The sequence below is a fragment of the Microtus ochrogaster genome, chromosome 6, assembly GCF_000317375.1.
Source record: "Microtus ochrogaster isolate Prairie Vole_2 chromosome 6, MicOch1.0, whole genome shotgun sequence".
NCBI lineage: Eukaryota > Metazoa > Chordata > Mammalia > Rodentia > Cricetidae > Microtus > Microtus ochrogaster.
Genome location: NC_022013.1, coordinates 23538567 through 23544079, shown reverse-complemented (window position 1 = coordinate 23544079; position 5513 = coordinate 23538567).

Genomic DNA, 5513 nt, shown 5'->3' with positions numbered 1-5513 from the left:
CTATGGCAAGGCAGAAGGACTTCGCAGGCGTGGTTAAGGCCTTGGAGATTAAGGAGTGAGATTATCGCTCCTTAAGGCCCAGTCTAATTACCCCAGCCCCTGACACGGGACAGTCTCCCCCAGCGGAAGCCAGAGGGGCTGTGATGACGGAAGAACACTTGGAAAACGAATGTTGCTAGACACTCTAGAGATGAGGTAGGGCAAGAAACAGAGGAAACACAGCTCTGCTGTCACCTGGACTTCAGTGACAGTCGGTGGACTTCTAACTTACTGAGCTGTAAGGTCAGGGGACAGGGGGTTGTTTTTGAGAGGAGGTCTGATACGGCCTGACTAGCTTCAAAGTTGCTCTAAGGGTGGTCTCGAACTCCAGATCCTCCTGCTCAGCACCTCCCAAGTGCTGAGATTATGGCCTTTGCACAGACACTTGGCTCATATTGGTCTGTTTGACAGCACTGGGGACTGAACACAGACAGGATGCCATGCATGAGAGGCAACACTCTACCTCTGAGCTCCGGCCCTAGGCCTAGCTCTCTGTGCTTTAAAATCCACTTTACTAGGTTGGGTGTGATTTGTTATGGTAGCAATAGTAAATATTATATTTAATAATATTTATTTTAATAATTTAATTAATTGTTGGGGGTTTATTTGTTTGTTTGTTTGGTTTTTGGGTTTTTGAGACAGGGTTTCTCAGCTTTGGAGCCTGTCCTAGAACTTGCTCTGTTGACCAGGCTGGTCTTGAATTCACAAAGATCTGCCTGTCTCTGCCTCCCTGAGTGTCAGTGCTGGGATCAAAGGGCATGTGCCACCACCGTCTGGCTATTCATTAAATTTTTTAATTTAAAAGAATGTTTATTGTCCTGGTTCCCAGGGAAAGCTTCTCTACAGGGCCTCCTTACACACTCTTAATTTTTTTTTCCCTTTTTATTTGAGACAAAGTCCCTCAATGGTCCAGACTGAGACTAGCTGCCCAGTGAACTCTGAACCCTTGCCTCCTCCCATCTTGCCATCTCTGGGATTACAAGAGAACTACAATGTCGGATACTTTCAGTGTAGATATTGAAGATCTGAACTCAGGTCTTCATGCTTTCAAGGTAAGCCCTCTACCAACTGAGCTCTGTCCTGAGTTCTCTTGTCTTCTACTGTCCTCTGCTTCTCTCTGTCTCTTTTAGAGGGAGGGTAACTTGTTTGTTTTTATTGAAAGACAGGATCTCACTATAGTTTGATTTGTTCTCAAACTCACAACAATCCTCCAGCCACTGCCTCTTTGTCTGTTTGTTTATTGAGACAGGGTTTCTCTGTGTAGCTTTGGGGCCTGTCCTGGAACTCATTCTATCTAGATCCAACTGCCTCTGTCTCCCCGAGTGCCCCAGCTGGGTTTGGCACCACTTGCGTGTAATCTCAGTCCAGAAGGAAGGAAAGAAGGATGACGAGCTCAAGGCCAGACCCGGATATAGGAGACCTCATCTCAAAAATAACAAAGGCTAGAGAGATGGCTCAGCCCTTAGAGCACTCGCTGCCTTCAGAGGACTGGGATTCAATTCCCGGACCCACATCAGGCTGCACACAACTGTCTGTAACTTCAGTTCCAGAATTTCAAAACCTCCTCTGGCCTCCACAGGTATGGTCTCCACTTGGTGCAAAGTCAAACAGGTACACATAAATAAAAGAAAATAAAAATAAAAGAAAACTGAAAATGAACGGGACGCTCCATGCACAGAATCTGTGAGTTTCGCCTGCCCTCTAGTGGAAATGTTAGATACAGCAGTCAATGTAAGGCGCGGCTTCAGGAAGCACCAGGGAAGAAAGGTTCCTGCTAGGCAAGGTCTGAGATGGCACCTGTAATGGTGTTTTCACACAACAGATGCGAAGCAGAGTCATTTCCTGCTACCTCAGACGGGCCCCCCAGTCTGGATGAGCCAAACCTCTGATAAGATAAAATCGTTCTCCTTAGCCTGCTCCTGCCTGGCCAACTCTCTCTCTCTCTCTCTCTCTCTCTCTCTCTCTCTCTCTCTCTCTCCCTCCCTCCCTCCCTCCCTCCCTCCCTTCCTTTACTTCGGCCGGTAGGTACAGCGGGTGCTCTTCAAGTTCCTTCCATACTTGCCGTGTTCCTCCCTACTAACCTGCTCAGTTTTGGAAATAGGAGATAACCAATAAGCAGCTTACTGACTGGCCATTGCCATTTAGTCAGTTAAACTCGAAACTTCTGGCTTTATCCTCCAGCAGTAAGAAGGGCCTTTGGGTAGGAAAAATAAGTCTCCTTATTCCTGTTCCTCTTAGACAGCCTGGACAGACGCCATCTCCCTTCCTCTAAAAGTGGCCTACAAGGCATAGTGTCCACAGCTTTCATCCTGGTCCTCTGGGGCCAGACACAGGCAGATTTCTGTGAGTCTGAGGCTGGTCTGGTCTACATAGTGAGTTCTAGGCCACCCAGGGCTTCCAAAATTCAGAGGTGTGGTTCATCCCCACACCTCATGCATAGAGACAGAGCAAAGCAAGGGATGTTTTTCTTGCTTGTTATATATCTAACTTGCTCAAGAAGTATATACAGACAACGAGCCAACGTCTCTTTGGTTCTTTACAGTTTCTTCCACATGATTTCACAGGACATCAACTCCACTCTGATAGTGTGGTTTTCTTATATAATGGCCAAGGGTGGACTTTTCAGTGGGATGTACTCCCTCGTCATTGGTTTCTAGCCATAAATAAAGGACATTGAGCCTATAATTCATGATCCTAGAGAAGCTAAATAAGAAGGTGAACCCAGAGAAAAACATATAGTCATCCTCCTGGATATTAACCTTCATCAGACGATGAAAGGAGACAGAGACAGAGTCCCACATTGGAGCACCGGACTACAACCCCAAGGTCCAAATCAGGAGCAGAAGGAGAGAGAGCACGAGCAAGGAACTCAGGACCGCGAGGGGTGCACCCACACACTGAGACAATGGGGATGTTCTATTGGGAACTCACCAAGGCCAGCTGGCCTGGGTCTGAAAAAGCATGGGATAAAACCAGACTCGCTGAACATAGCAGACAATGAGGACTACTGAGAACTCAATAACAATGGAAATGGGTTTTTGATCCTACTGCATGTACTGGCTTTGTGGGAGCCTAGGCAGTTTGGATGCTCACCTTACTAGACCTGGATGGAGGTGGGTGGTCCTTGGACTTCCCACAGGGCAGGGAACCCTGACTGCTCTTCTCGCTGATGAGAGAGGGGGACTTGATTGGGGGAGGAGGAGGAAAATGAGAGGCGGTGGCGGGGAGGAGGCAGAAATCTTTAATAAATAAATAATAATAGTAAAAAAGACATATTCCATTGCTCCTCAGCTCCCGTGTTTACTGCGGTGTGTGCATCTCTTTAAAGACTTACTTACATGTATGGGGTATGTGTGTTTGGAGTTGCCAGGTGCATACAGGAGCTCCGAGAAGAGCCCCTGGAATTGGAGTTACAGGCCATTTTTAGCTGCCATGTAGGGTCCTATGCAGTAACTGAAAGTGATGTGCTCGTAACCGCTGATCCACCTCTCCAGTCCCTCTTGGGTTTAGTTCTTTATGTTAAACATGTTTGCTTCTAAGTAGGCTCACCGTTCCGAGACTGCTGCTGGCCTCCATGCCTGTTTATTTCCTAATCCATAGATAGTTCGGTGCCTGAACACAACAGTTTACCAGTAAATCCTTCTGTGCATTAATTAATTAATTAAATAAATTATTATTATTGTTATTTTTACTTTATGTATTTATTTTGGTTTTTCGAGACAGGGTTTCTCTGTGTTGCTTTGGAGCCTGTCCTGGAACTCACTAAAGGCAATTTTTTTTTTTATTATGTAGTGTTCCGCCTGCATGTACGCCCGCACGCCAGAAGAGGGCATCAGATCTCATTGAGGGTGGTTGTGAGCAACCATGTTGTTGCTGGAAATTGAACTCAGAGCAGCCAGTGTTCTTAAGTACTGAGCCATCTCTCCAGCCCTAATTTTGTTTTTATCTTAATCACGTTTTTGCGTGTCTTTGTATGTGTGTGGTCATGCACACCAGCGTGTGGGAGTCTATTCTCCCTCATGTTATTAGGTTCAGCGACAAACATCTCTAACCCACTGCATGGTCTAACCAGCCATCCTCAGCCTCGTGCATTTTGAGCTTGTTCCTTCAGACTTAATTTGTGATGATAAATATAGCAGAAGAATGAAATTTTGCATTTAGAGGGTATGCTGGCTTGGTATATGGCAACTTGGCGCAACCTAGAATCATCAGGGAAAAGAATATTTCGACTGAGAAAATGCTTTCGCTAAACTGGGTAAGCCTGTGGCGCATTTTCTTGATTGATGATCGATGTGGGAGGGGGCAGCTCACTGTGGGCAGTGCCACCCCTGGGCTAGTGGTCCTGGGCGCTATAAGAAAGCAGGCTGAAGCTGGTCAGTGGTGGCATATGTTTTTAATCTGAGCACTTGGAGGCAGAGGCAGATGGATCTCTGAGGCTAACCTGGTCTACAGAGTCAGTTTCAGGATGGCCAGGACTACACAAAAGAAACCCTGTCTTGGAAAAGATAGCAAGGAAGGAATCTAGCAAGAAAGCAGACTATGCAAGTCAGTAAGAAATAGTCTTCCATGGCCTCTGCATCAGCTCCTGCCCTGTGTGCTTTCCTGTCTTGACACCCCCCCTCCCCATGTACTGTGATGTGACATAGGACTGTAAACTGAAACAAATCTTTCCTTCCTAAGTTGTGTGTAGACTCGGCTTTTATCACAGCAATTAAACCCTAACTATAGCAGAAGGGATCTGACAGGTAACCTGCTAACCCCCTCGAGTGTATACAGACCCAGGCCTATTTACGCTCCCACAGTTGACTGGTCATGGTTCTTTAAGAACCACACAGTTCTAGGAAAGGAAATTTTCTCCTATCGAGACTGAGCTAGTTTGCCGTTGTCTGTGTTTAGGAGCTTCAGGTACTCAGAAACAAAGATGAAATAAATCCCTCATCGGTGTTTAACAGTCATAGTCTGTGCTCCACAACCCATGTGTCGGATCTGGAAACTCATTGCAGTTGTAAGGTTTTTTTATCTTTGTTATGTATGCCGTGTGGGTGCCTGTGGAGTGTGGAAGAACATGTTGTTCAGTGCGTAGCCCAGGCTCTCCTCCAACTTGGAGATCCTTCTGCCCCTGTCTCTGGAATCTGGGTTTAAGGTGTGCACCACCATCTCCTGTTGATCGATTGACTTTTACTCTCAGTACTACAGTTTGGTTTCCTTAGGTGTACAAATCTTGCTTTGGAAGGATTCGTTTTGGGAGGCTGAAGGGAGAGAAAAAGAAAAACTCAATCAAAATGTAAAAAGTTTAAACTCCCTTCTTATACGCTCGAGATTCAGACCCACCTTCCATCTCCGTTTACTTCTGCTTTCCTGAATTAGTAGACCCTTTCTGGTCAGCACATCGGGCCCTCGTGCAAGGAGTGTAATTGCCCAGCTCCATCGTCGGGAGAATGACAGTATTATTTATTTATTTATTTATTTATTTA